Source organism: Staurois parvus, unplaced genomic scaffold (assembly GCF_062004578.1).
Source record: "Staurois parvus isolate SC_StPar_1 unplaced genomic scaffold, SC_StPar_1.0 ptg000633l, whole genome shotgun sequence".
NCBI lineage: Eukaryota > Metazoa > Chordata > Amphibia > Anura > Ranidae > Staurois > Staurois parvus.
The window spans coordinates 266,300-281,501 of NW_028318429.1; the positions used below are offsets into that span (position 1 = coordinate 266,300).

General features: G+C 41.0%; 1 protein-coding gene across 1 annotated transcript in view; it reads right to left on the reverse strand.

Moving 5' to 3' along the window:
- Nucleotides 1-15,202, reverse strand: part of LOC149449295 (beta-1,3-galactosyltransferase 5-like) — a 56,916-nt gene that overhangs the window by 26,737 nt on the left and 14,977 nt on the right. The gene's annotated exons all lie outside the window — the stretch shown is intronic.

Consider the following 15,202-nt stretch of genomic DNA (forward strand, 5'->3'; position numbering starts at 1 on the left):
ATGAGCCCCAAAACCTCAATTACACCTCAATTACACACACAGCTTTATTTATGAACTCAGTACAGTTTTATCCTTTAGATTTCACAGGAATATGGTTGGGATTGTGTCCATTAATAATGTTTTTAGTGTATTTTTACCATAAATATAATTTGGATATTTTCTATGGCGGTGCGGGGCTGTCAGGTATGCTGTACGGGGCCCCGTGATATCTAACAGTGGCCCTGGGTGTATGCTTGTGTCTGTGCCACCTGTATAGTTAGGAAGAACCTTGAACCTCTGCTATGTACTTCAATGGATCTATGAATTGGACATGTTTTCAACTGAAAATACAACAATTATTAGTAATGTTTCCCCAGCAAATGAGGATCAGCTCCTCGGTGGAGAACAGCGATCTCGCCATGTCCAGATGTGATCTGGAATTCCACAAAAGAACAATTCACAAAACTAAAAAATAGACTTGCAAATTACCACTAAACTCTCCTAACTACACTCCCATCCACTCACACTCCCCACTTCCACTTCCGGGTGTGTGCAAACGTCCTTCCGCAAACCTCATGACGTATTTCCAGTATGACAGCTGCTCTAGTGCATCCTCCAACAGCCGTCTTGGCGTTTATTTGTGCATCATAGCAATTTTACATGCGGCTCCATTGTGTATATGACATTCGCAAATATATGTTTGCAGTTCTATTGTAGATTTGGCATTGATGAATGTATGCTTGCAGCTATACTGTGTATATGACATTGATGAATGTATGCTTGCAGCTATACTGTGTATATGACATTGGTGAATGTATGCTTGCAGTTCTGCTGTGAATATGACATTGGTGAATGTATGCTTGCAGCTCTGCTGTGTATATGACATTGGTGAATGTTTGCTTGCAGCTCTGCTGTGTAAATGACATTGGTGAATGTATGTTTGCAGCTATACTGTGTATATGACATTGGTGAATGTATGTTTGCAGCTCTACTGTGTATATGACATTGGTGAATGTATGTTAGCAGCTCTACTGTGTATATGACATTGGTGAATGTATGCTTGCAGCTATACTGTGTATATGACATTGGTGAATGTATGCTTGCAGCTATACTGTGTATATGACATTGGTGAATGTATGCTTGCAGCTATACTGTGTATATGACATTGGCGAATATATATTTGCCAGTAAAGGCCCAAAGTCAACATAAATTGGGGGCCCAATTTATTACTGTTAAGAGGATTGTAGAAAAAGAATAGCTAGCTGCACATTGAACAGGACCTATTCATTGGTACATAACATGGTCTTGTGGTGCAATAGGGGGCTTTTGGTTTGTTATTTTGGACATACTTGCACATGTGCGCTCTAACAAGGAAGATTTGGGCATATTATATAGCTAGCAAAAATAAGTGTTAGGGTTGCTAGTACATTTCAGATACTTATATAGCGCTGTCAATTTACGCAGCGCTTTACATATAGATGTGGTAAATTCACATCAGTCCCTAACCCTCAAGGGGCATACTAAGAGCCCTAACTTACATTCATACATATATTAGGGCCAAATTTGACAGGAATCAATTAACCTACCAGCATGTCTTTAGAGTGTGGGAGGAAAGTAGTACCCGGAGGAAACACAGGCACAGGGAGAACATGCAAACTCCAGGCAGGAGGTGCCGTGGCTGGGATTTGAACCAATGACCCTAGCACTGCCAGGTGGAAGTGCTAACCATTTAGCCACTGTGCAACATTCAACTAGAACATGAAATAATCCCCCCAAAAAATACATAGTACAAATGTTTATTGATCAAATACACATTTCACATTTATTTGGACAGCAACAAAAAGCTACATTCAATATCTTGGTGTAAAAAAAAAAAAAAAGAAGCAGATTGATGTTGCTAAAATAGAACGGTCCTGCTCATAAGAGCTTACAATCTAAAAGATTATACTTCTAATGAGCTGTGCTTTCACAGGTTACAGCAGGAAACAAACGGGTAATATGAATCACTTGGGCTTATTTACAAAACAAGCTGCAGATCGAAATATCAATATAAAAATACATACGTGCCAAAATAAAAACACCTCCCACCTCCCCAAATCCCCCACACATACATTTCTCATCAGGTTTGTCTGAAAACTGCATTTCATTCTAACTTGGAAGAGCAGAGCAATGGACATGTGTTAGGATTACAATGCAAAGATAATAAACACAATCATTGTACAATAACACACAAACACACCTTAGAAGGATGAACATGCAAAAACATTTACAGCCCACATCAAAACCCAGCGTGAGTGTGGCCTGGGGCAATTCACCACAATATCTCCTCCTCCCCAAACACAGCGTGAGTGTGGCCTGGGGCAATTCACCACAATATCTCCTCCTCCCCAAACCACCACAGACAAGGACCTGCAGAAATAATGTGCCTGTACAAGGCAAAAATCAGCCACAACTGCATCTCTTTATATAAGGTAGGCCACACCCACCACTGTCATTCATTTGGTCAGAGAAAATGTTTGCACCTGATTAATTCTCTTCCCACCTGTGTTAACCCTTGGTATACAGGACACACAAATCAGAGTCAGAAAGAAAGCCACAGTCAAGTGTACATGTGCAGCATACAACAGAACATTGAACAGGGATGTGAAAGGGAACCCTATTGGCAATATTTCTTGGCCCTATGGGCACAATTCACTCCAGATTATCGCATGAGTTAAGGCAGTCACATGACCACATCTCGCATGCAATACTGAAAATGTCAATTCACATTTGCTAGTATAAATCGTAAAAACACTCAGGAAATCAAACATAAAAAGGCCTTACACCCCGGTCACATCAAAGCCGATTTAGAAATTGTGCGACGTACAGTGAAGATGCTGATTTTCTTATGATTTGCAAGACATCTGACACAGATATCTATGCAAATCGTCACAAAAGTAGTACATGTATTACTATAGAAACCAGTGTCGGAAACGCACCCATGTGACTGCTCTAATAGCAGACAATAGTGTGCGACTTGGCATGCGATTTGCAAGTCGCATGCCATGCAAATCGCATGCCAAGTCGAATCCATGGTGCACGATTTCAGGTGCGATTTGGGAATTAACATAAGCGATTTGCTGTAGCACAATTTCAAAAGTAGTTCTCGTCTAACTTTTTCAGCATTTTCACATATAGACTACAATAGAAATCACAATGCAAAACACAATTGAAAACGCAATAACTCATTGGTAAATCTACAGAAAACACGGTGAAATTGCCAACAAAAAGCACAATTTTAAATCACATCTAGTGTGAACCAAGCAGACAATTCAACAAAGGAAATAAATCTTTGAAGGCATGCGGTATCTGCATGTTCAGGTAATCCAACGTCAATCACGGCGGCGACCAAAAAAAGAAAAAAAAAGTTCCGGTCCCGTCGGAGGCTTCCAGCCTTATGAAAAAAAGTCTCGCTGACAGCTCTTAAATAGGTTAGGGGCGGGACCAGCAGGGGACATCATCCGAGTGACCCCGCCCCATGTCAGATGCTTGCTGTCCTGCCCCTTACCTATATAAGAACTGTCAGACTGTCTCCTGCATAAAGCTGGGCCACATTGTTTTATTAAAGGACTTGTCAAAGACCCTGTACTGTGTTTTTTTTACACCACACTTTGTTTTTTTGTGAATGAGTAGGGGGACCATGTACCGCAGACTCATTCACGTAGGGGGGGGGCCCCCTTGTTAAAGGGGGCTTCCAGATTCTGATAAGCCCCCCGCCCACAGACCCCCACAACCACCAGTAAAAAAAAAAATAAGAAAGGGGAGCAAATACTTTTTACAACACTACAAATGGATGACATAGCAGTGGAGGAAGTGGCACCACTGAGAGAGCAGCTAGACCCCTTGTAAATAAAGAAAAGTATGGATTTTATTTTTTTATTTTACACATTTTCTTTTTTAACGAAAATTGAAAGAAAATAATGGTAAAAAAGAATAAAACAAATCAGTAGAAAAATGATAACTAAGGGGTAAGGTGTCTTTAACTAATGTCATACCTACATATGAATAAAATATTAGTGGGCAGAGCAGGGGCAGAGGAGCTGGACCTAAGAAATTTGGACTGAAAAGTCTGCTTATGTTTTTTTTTAAGACAAATCTATTAAGTTCAAAATTTTCAAGTGGTTAAAATACAGGGGGCTGCACAAAAATATTGAAACACTCCATGATTTGCAGGAGTGAAAGTGATGCCATGTTTCGCTGTGAAAGTGGAAGTGATGTAACATTCATTTGCTTACGCTGTATGATGAGACACCATCATTTACTGCTAGTCATACCGAGTCATGTCAGAGCTTACTGACCTTCAAAGAGGGAACATTTTTGGTGCTGCTTAGCTGGTACCTCCGTGAATGAGGTTGCCAATTAATTTGCCATGTCAGGAGGTACAGTATATATCGGCATATACAGTTTCCAGGAAAACGTTATAAGCATAAGCATGATCGCCATGGTCAACTGACGGAAAGAGACAAAAGGACATTGCACAGGATTGTGACCCGACATAAGAAAACCACTGCTGCAAACGTGACTGCAGAGCTCAATCTCAGTCCCGTGAAGACTTTATGTATACAATGTATTATATAATATATCCTGTATGTATACAATGTATGATATAATGTGTCCTGTATGTATACAATGTATGATATAATGGGTCCTGTATGTATTCAATGTATTATATAACGGGTCCTGTATGTATTCAATGTATTATATAACGGGTCCTGTATGTATACAATGTATTCTATAATGGATCCTCTATGTATACAATGTATTATATAATGTGTCCTGTATGTATACAATGTATTATATAATGTGTCCTGTATGTATACAATGTATGATATAATATACCCTGTATGTATACAATGTATGATATAATGGATCCTGTATGTATACAATGTATTATATAATGGTGTCAGGGCAGGGCTGTGGAACGGACAGGTAGGCCTAGTGGCAGGGTAACGCGCTGGCTGACGACAACCACCACCAACAGCCCGAAGTCCCTCAGGGCGCGGAGTCTAAGTCCCAGGCTGCCCTTCACCAGGGCCCCTGATGGTGGGGATGGACTTGACACAGCCAGGAACCAGGTCGCGGCCCCCGAGACACCCCGGCTGCGGTAATGGCCGCCGCCAATGGCGTGTAGCTGGTGAGAATGACAATAGCGTAGTCAGGCAAGCCGGGTCAACAACAACGGGACAAAACAGTACAGAACAGTAGACAGAGAATCACAGGTCACGGGCCGGGTTCAGCAACGGAAGGTCAGATCGAAGGAAAACACAGAGAATGGTCTTAGTCACAAGCCGAGTCAGAATACCAGAAGAGTCACAAGCATATACACAGAGCTGTAGCAAGACAAAGACACAAGACACAAGTGCAAAGAGCATGTGCAGATCCCAGGCTTATATGTACTCAGCCACACCCCTCTGGGGGATGGACCTCAGAGACCTGAAGGCATAAAAGATTCCCATCATGCTCAGCAGAAATCCAAGATGGATGCCAGCACATGGAGTAACATAACCTCTGGGAAAAGGTAGGACCTTGACAAATGGATCCTGTATGTATACAATGTATGATATAATGGATCCACTATGTATACAATGTATTATCTTTAATGTGCCCTGTATGTATACAATGTATTATATAATGGATCCTCTATGTATACAATGTATTTTATAGCCCTGTATGTATACAATGTATTTTATAATGGATCTTGTACTATACCATGTATGATATAATGGATCCTGTATGTATACAATGTATAATATAATGGATCCTGTATGTATACAATGTATTATATAATGGATCCTGTATGTATACAATGTATTATATAATGTGTCCTGTATGTATACAATGTATAATATAATGGATCCTGTATGTATACAATGTATTATATAATGGGTCCTGTATGTATACAATGTATAATATAATGGATCCTGTATGTATACAATGTATTATATAATGGATCCTGTATGTATACAATGTATTATATAATGTGTCCTGTATGTATACAATGTATAATATAATGGATCCTGTATGTATACAATGTATTATATAATGTGTCCTGTATGTATACAATGTATAATATAATGGATCCTGTATGTATACAATGTATTATATAATGGGTCCTGTATGTATACAATGTATTATATAATATATCCTGTACATATACAATGTATTATATATAATGTACCCTGTATGTATACAATGTATTATACTCCAAAGACATGCTGGGAGGTGAATTGGCTCCTGTCTAAATTGGCCCTAGTATGTGTATGTATGAATGTGAGTTAGGGACCTTAGATTGAACGCCCCTTGAGGGTTAGGGACAGATGTGAATGTACAATATATATGTAAAATCGCTGCGTAAATTGATGGCGCTAGGGGGGGTGGAGTAGGTATTGAGACAACGTTGGGGGCTATTTTGTCCCTCAAAGTAGCAGACTTACGAAAAATGACTTCCGGTTTATCCGGGAGTATTCTGGCTAGAGTGGAATCAGCTTTTAGGATACCCCAATTTTTATTAATGATATGTCTAATAGATCTATACTGGACTGAAAAGGAGGTAATAAAGGGACAGACCAAAGTATTAGGTGGTTTAGCTTGAGTCTCCAGTAGATCATCCCTATTCATATTTGCTACAGATTCCAAGACGCAGTTAAGACTTCTTTGCTATAACCTTTCTCAAGGAATGTTTCTTTCAGTATATTAGCCTGTGAATAGTAAGCATTAACTTCTGTGCAATTCCTTCTAAGCCTGAGGAATTGCCCCCTAGGGATACCTGAGAGCCAACTAGGGTGGTGGCAGCTCTCTAGGGGAATATAGCTATTACGGTCCGTTGCCTTAAAAAAGGATTTAGTGATAATGCGTCCATTCAAATTTACTAAAGTAAGATCTAAAAAGTCAATTTCGGTAATACTGTAATTAAAAGATAATATGATATTATTAGTGTTGTTATTAAGGGTTTTAAAAAAATTTAAAAGTGACTGTTTAGTACCGTTCCAAAAAAGGAGGATATCATCTATATATCGTTTATAGAAGGCTAATTCAGGCCATTCCATGGCATAGATATTGTCCTCCTCCCAGTAGCACATAAAGAGGTTCGCCAAGCTGGGGGCAAATTTTGCCCCCATGGCAACTCCTCTGACCTGTAAATAATTATTATTATTATACAGTATTTATAAAGCGCCAAAAGTTCGCTCAGCGCTGTACATTACAAAGGGGAACAGAACATGTGACAGAACAATACCAATACAATGCAGAACATGAGGGGATTGAGGGCCCTGCTCCTTGGAGCTTACAATCTAGGAGGGAGGGGATGGTGGTACAGGAGGAGATAGCTGTAGGGGATGGAGTGGTAGGAAGAGTGGAGGAGGTCGGCAGGTTAGCAGGGGGTAGGGTAGGCTTCCCTGAAGAGATGGGTTTTGAGGGTGCGCCTAAAGGAGAGGAGAGTAGGTGATAGTCTGATGGGTTGGGGCAGGGAGTTCCAGAGGATGGGTGACACCCTGGAGAAGTCCTGGAGGCGGGCATGGGAGGAGGAGACCAGGGAACTAGATAATAATTCTTATCGAACCACACGTAATTGTTAGTCATGGCGAAATTTAAAAGTTCCACTATTAAATCAATATGTGACGGAGTTAGAGTATTGTCATTTGTAAGATAGTATTTGGCTGCTATCATTCCATCAGTGTGGTTGATGTCGCTGTAAAGTGCCTCCACATCTGCTGTTACCAAATACATGGACGGGGTGGTAGTAATATCTTTAATAGAATTAAGAACATGCTTGGTGTCTTTCAAGTATGACGGTGTTTGTACTACAAGTGGCTGGAGGTAATGATCAATATAAACGCCTATTCTGGAGCACAATGAATTAATGCCACTAACTATCGGCCTACCAGGAGGCTTTACCGGATTTTTATGTATTTTAGGCAGAATGTATAGAACCGGTAGTCGGGGAGCTTTGGGGCCCAAACATTCCTTCTCTTTTTTATTCACAATTTGTTTATCATACCCGGATTTGATAATAGTTTTAAGAGTACGTTTATATTCAGATAATGGGTTTTTATTTAATGGCCGGTAGGTGGATGTGTCCTTGAGAATGTTATACACCTCTGTCATGTAGTCACCTTTGTTTAAGACTACCACTCCACCACCCTTGTCCGCTGGTCTGACTACTAGGGCTTTTTTCTCCAAAAGAGGCTTTATGGCCGCATCTGTATCAGGGTCCCTATATACTTTCTTAGTGGGAAGATTTTTTAAATCTTTAACCACTTGAGCTCCAGAGGATTTACCCCCCTTAATGACCACGCCTCTTTTTGCTACTCAGCGCTGCACTAATTCAACTGATAATTGCGCGGTCATGCAATGCTGCACCCAAACGAAATTTACGTCCTTTTTTTCACACAAATAGAGCTTTCTTTCGGTGTAATTTGATCACCTGTGCGCTTTTTATTTTTCACGCTATAAACAAAAAAACGCCAAAAATTTTGAAGAAAAACAATTTTTTTTATTTTCAGCTATAAAAAATATATAGTAAACTCAAAGTTGGTTATAAATTTAGGCCAAAATGTATTCTGCTCCATGTTTTTGGTAAAAAAAATCCCAATAAGTGTATATTGATTGCTTTGTGTGGAAGTTATAGCGTCTACAAACTATGGTATAGATACTGCAATTTACGCCATTTTTCTGCTATACAGCGCTGCGCTAGTTTAACGGACAGTTGCGCGGTCATGCAATACGGTACATAAATGAAATTTACATCCTTTTTTCCCCCACAAATTGAGCTTTCTTTTGGTGGTATTTGATCACCTGTGCGGTTTTTATTTTTTGTGCTATAAAAAAAAAAGGCTGACAATTTTGAGGAAAAAAAAACAATATTTTGGACTTTTTGCTATAAAACATGTCCAGTAAAAAAAAATGCAAAAATCAAATTTAGTCCTAAATTTCTGCCAAAATGCATTCTGCGACATGTCTTTGCTAAAAAACCCCAATACGTGTAAATTAATTGGTTTACGTGAAAGTTATAGTGTTTACAAATGGCGGGAAAGATACTGGGATTTTTAGGGTTTTTTTTTATACTAATAATGGCGGCGATCAGTGACTTATGGCAGCGACCAGCGACTTATGGCGGGACTGCAGGACTGCGACGGACATTCTGACATTGGGGGGTACTGACTTGGGGTCACTGACATCCCCAAAAACACTAATACAGTGATCAGTGCAAAAAAAAAAAACTGACACTGTACTAATGGCAAAGGAGAGGAAGGGGTTAACTTTATTTTGCAGGGAAGGGTTATAGGAGTGAGGGGGAGTGTTTTACTAGGGGGCGGGGTGTGTACTGGGCGGGACAAGGCTGATCGAGGGAGAGAAACTGTTCTTTCTTGATCAGCTCATCCTCGAGCTGACAGGGAGGTGACAGACAGCACAGCTACTGCAGCTGTGCTGTCTGTCACCGTTTACCGCCGATCGCCGGGACATAGCCGCTAATGAGTGGCTGTGACCCGGCAACTGACATCTGCAGCGGTGATCCACAGGACAAATAGGGCGCGCCCCCTATTTGTTTATAAAACACACGTTTTAAAACATGGTTTTGCCTGTGAGTGCCACCCTGCCGCCGTATATGTACAGTGGCTGGGCGGCATGCGGTTAAGGACTTGATCCTTAAATAGACCCACTGCTGAATTATTCTGTGGGGGGGGGATTAAAAGTAGATGCATTGGAGAAGGAGGTATAATGTCTCGTAGAACTTCCTGTGATAGGATTATTGAGGAAATATCTTTTTATGGACAGTTTCCTAGCAAATTTTTGGACATCGATAAAAGCTTGAAACGTACTCATTGGCTTAGCTGGAGCGAATTCCAATCCCTTATCCAGGAGTTTCAATTCATTAGCAGTAAGGGTAGTAGTGCTAAGGTTACAAATGCCTCTCCCTATTATATTCTCCTTCGTTTTGTGGGGTCTGTTAACTCTCCTCCCTCCCCTCTTGCCTCTATATTGTCGCTTCGTTTCCGCACCCGGCCTTTCTCTAAAAAATGATTTCTATTGTTAGAACGGGCATCGGGGGTTCTAGGGGTGGGAGGTGTATAGTAGTCCTCATACGGAGGCCTCCAATGAGAAGGATATTCCTGGCTATAATGATCACTATAATAATTCTTTTGAGAAGGATTATGAGGATTATGATGATAATTCCTCGGAGTATATGGAGAATATGCCTGAAAATGGGCCAGATTTATGTTTAGTATTCTGATAGTATGGTTTACGTACACCTGAATTGTAGTTATTATTAGTGTGGTATGAGGAAGAGTTTCTGGGTTTATGACAGGTGTTCGGATGCCATCCTGAATTCCTAGAATTAATAAACAGGGATTTGGCTGATTATCAAGCCAAACAGGTTTTTAAGTGGCAGGAATTGAAACTGAGTAACACAGGAGAGAGTGGAGGACCTTATCCACCCCCCACACCTACTCATAAACAAAGTTTTGCTTCTAGACCAGCAATGGGCAAACTACGGCCCGCGGGCCGTATACGGCCCGGCGGACCTTTTAATCCGGCCCGCGGAGCTAGGCTCCCACTAGGCTCCTCTCACAGTCCGCCCTGAAGACCGGTGTAGCATGAAAATCTGTCTCCTATGAGGATCTGTCCCCCTCGACGTATCTGCGCATGTGCCGGAGATCGCCGATCGGCTGCTAATGCCTGAAACTGGCACATGCGCAGATACGTCGAGGGGGACAGATCCTCATAGGAGACAGATTTTCATGCTACACCGGAACGGCGCGAGAACACGGCGAGAGGAACGCGCGGAGCAAAGGTAAGTGAATTGACACAGGGGGGACTTGGGGACTTAATATGGGGGATGAATTAATATGGGGAATGAATTACTATGGGGGATGAATTAATATGGGGAATGAATTTCTATATGGGTGATGTATTACTATGGGGGATGAATTACTATGGGGGATGAATTACTATATGGGGGATGAATTACTATAGGGGGGATGAATTACTATATGGGGGATGAATTACTATATGGGGGGATAAATTACTATATGGGGGATGAATTACTATAGGGGATGTATTACTATGGGGGATGAATTACTATGGGGGATGAATTACTATATGGGGGATGAATTACTATATGGGGGATGAATTACTATATGGGGGGATGAATTACTATGGGGGATGAATTACTATGGGGGATGAATTACTATATGGGGGATGAATTACTATGGGGGATGAATTACTATATGGGGGATGAATTACTATGGGGGATGAATTACTATGGGGGATGAATTACTATGGGGGATGAATTACTATATGGGGGATGAATTACTATGGGGGATGAATTACTATATGGGGGATTAATTACTATGCTTACTATGGGGGAATATTACTATACTTACTATGGATGACACATACACATCATTCATCTACTCTTGGTCCGGCCCCCGGGTGCAATATATGAACCCATTGCGGCCCTCAAGTCAAAAAGTTTGTCCACCCCTGTTCTAGACCTATCAACAAACCACACATCCCGAAACAAGGACCCCCCAATAGACCCAATAGAACAGTTAATGACATGGGATATAACCTACCCACACACAATAAATACCAACCTTTATCAGGTCTTTCGGATAGCAATATTGGTTCTAGGAATTCAGGATAAACCGGAAGTCATTTTTCGTAAGTCTGCTACTTTGAGGGACAAAATAGCCCCCAACGTTGTCTCAATACCTACTCCACCCCCGACTCTTTTTGATTATGCTGGATTCTACCCATGTAATAGATGCATTGCCTGTAAATGTAACCGTAAGAGAAAAAAAAGTAGATACTTTTATCTCTAACTAAACCAACAGATCATATAAAATTGATAAATTTATCTGTTGTAACAGCAAATATGTGGTGTATTTGCTGGAGTGCCCTTGTTCCAAGCAGTACATGGGGAGAACAACTAGGAGGCTTAGGGACCGTCTCCGGGAACATATTAACAACATTAAAAGAGGATACAAAGATCCCTCTTTGTCCCTTCATTATAGGAGATGCCATAATAGAGATCCTACCAGTTTGAAAATTATTGGCATTGATACTGTTACTCCCCATTGGAGAGGAACTTTTAAGACTAGGGCCGTCTCACAACTAGAGACGAGATTTATTTATGAATTGGACACGTTTCACCCAGCAGGACTCAATATTGAATTGGACGTCAATTGTTTTATAGACAATAGTTGAGTTCATTTTTTCTTCCTCATACCTTGTTCTATATTTTACATAATCTTATTTAACCATTATGAGCGACATTTTACTTATTTATACGTATTATCTATTTATTATGTATGCTCGTTTCATATATATTCAAGCCTTTTAGCCACTTACTTTATCCCTGTCGCTTTATATTCGTTTTAATTATTTTATGCGATTATGTTGTACTTATTATACATATATTTTCATGCTATGCCCTTTACCATGAGGCCCCCCCTCTCTCTCTTTTTTTCATATTTAATATGTTTTTATATATCTATTTTGACTATTTATTATTTATTTTTTAGTTTTATTATGTAATTTTACTCATTTCATATATATAACAAACATTTTTTGGGTGCTATACTGATTAATTATCAACATCGGTCACAAATAAACAATATTCTTTATTATGTACATTTAAATAATAAATTGTTTCATATATAAAAAATTTTTCCATACATAAAATATTTTTTCCATATATAATGAATTATATAGATATTCTTTCCCCTCTCTAATCTATACAGTATCAATTCTTTTTACCATCATTATTATAGTTCATTAAACTCCATCACATTTTTAATATTCAAGTGACCAGATTGTATGTTTTAACGGTAATTTTTGTATTACCGATTATTAACATCGCACCCCCATTTATCATTAGTGATTTGTCAGTTGTAATTCTCATCACATCAGCAGTGATGAGAAATCGTTTTCATGCCCATGGTAAAATGGCGCCGCACATGTGCACTGAGTCAATACAGCCGCTCCGACTCCGGCAAAATGGCGCCGATTAAGTGCGCATGCACCAATTCCTGTATATAAGGATGGCGCTATAGTCATGGCGTTCCTCTGTCTCTACCTCTGAAGAAGTGCATGCGCACGAAACGTGTCAGGTGGAGACCAGGACGTCGTGACGTCACGCCGCCGGTGCCACCTGGAGGCCCGGCGGCCATTTTTGAGTTTGGAGGGTCAGTTCATTCATGTGTACCTGGCACCACTGTGCTCAAAAGGACATCCCTGGTGCACAGCAGAGCCGACCTCAAAAGGCCGTCCAACCCAACCATTAACAAGTGGGAAGCTCTCAGCCCCTCTATATAATGTCTTCAGCCAATCTATAAACCTCCCCTGCAGGCTGTATCTACCTAGTAGCAACCACAGATATTCATGATTCACTTGATCAAAAGCTTTTGCCTGATCCAATGCCAGCAAGTATTTTCTTCATCCAACAGCCCTGCATTGCTCCATAGCCTCCCGGACAGCTGAAACTGCTGAAAAGGTGCTTCTACCTTGGACCGAACAGTGCTGATGGCTGGGCAACAAATCTGCTACTAACGACAAGCGCCAAAAAATAATCTTTGCCAAGATCTTTCTATAAACATAGAGAAGACTGATGGGGCGCCAGTTCTCAATCATTAAGGGGTCTTTACCTTTTGACAGAAGAATCACAATGGATTGTCTCATGGAGGGAGGGAATCTTCTTTTAGACAGCTGTTAAAAACCTCATCTAAAAAGGGAGCCAGAATGGACTTAAAACACTTGTAAAATTCAGCTATCAATCCATCTGGCCCAGGCGATTTTTGGTAGCCAGCTTGTCTATAGCATGAACTCTCTCATCTGCTGAAATTGGTTCTGTCAAATTAATCAAAAGAAATGTCCTGGAGTAGAATCCAGAGAGCTTTCAATCCTGTCCCGGCTAAGGTCCTTTTTTCTCAGAAGGTCTGCATAATATGACCCGAAGATGTCCAAGATCTCTGATCTGGACTTCATCAGGGAACCCGTACTGTCTTTCTGGCCAACGACCGTTTTATCTGCTATGCCTTGCTTACAGTTCTGGTAACGATCAGGCGAGTGATAATTCCCATAATCCCTCTCCAGAACCAAGGAGGCATGCCGGTCGTATTGACACTTCCTAAGAAGAAGTTTCACTTCGGAGATCTCCCCTGGATCTCCTCCATACGAGACAAAAAGATCAAGCTTCCTCCGCAAATGCTGGTAGGCAATTTACATACCAAGCTGCTTCTTCTTTCTGTATTTATGACCTTGAAAAATCGCCTTTTGTTTGTGCCTGAAAAAAATCCTCAAATGATGGTCTTACCTCTACATCTTCCAGGAGAGCCAAATTCAGTTTCCAGACACCCCTTCCCCTGGATGGAGTGTCCGAGGCTTTCAGAGTCACAAAGAGCATACGGTGGTCAGAGAACTCCACTACCCTCAACTATCATAACCCAACCTGTCTATGGAGCCTCTCCTGTCTTCAGGCCTAATTATGGTTTTAAAGTTACCTCCAAAGACAACCTGATGGGATGCAAAAAGGAAGGGCTTGATCTTTTTGACTGTGGCCCGTAAATATTGATCAGGCACAGGTCCTACCCCCCAACAGAGACCAAAAGGAGGGACCACATCTCCACTCCCTTTTTGCTAGAAAGAGATCAGCATCAAACTCGCTGAGCTATAATAAGGCCATATCACGAGCTCTTGCAGATTTAATGCTGGTGACATTAATGGTCGCCACTAGAGATGAGCGAATCGAACATGACGAAGTGGAATTCGTTCCGAAGATTTGGAAAAATTCGATTCGCGCCGAATCCGAAGATTAGCACACTTTGGATGCACGAATCGAATTTTCCAAAAAATGGCGGCGACATGTGTGGCGACAGAGCGGGGATCTCTGGGAAGGCGCGCAGACAAGGCGCGCTGACCCATAATGCATTCATTCATGACATGTGATCGCATTAGCCAATCAGCAGCCAGCCAGCCAGCACTGTGTAATGGTGGAGCTATAAATCGCGGCCATCTTAGAATTCTCCATTAGCCTCCGGTCATTCAAGAGAGACAGACCTGTGTGTATGAAGGGACAGAGTTAGGGCCACAGAGACTTTAGGGCCACAGAATCGTTACTCAGGGACACAGAATTGTTACTCAGGGACACAGAATTGTTACTCAGGGACACAGAATCGTTACT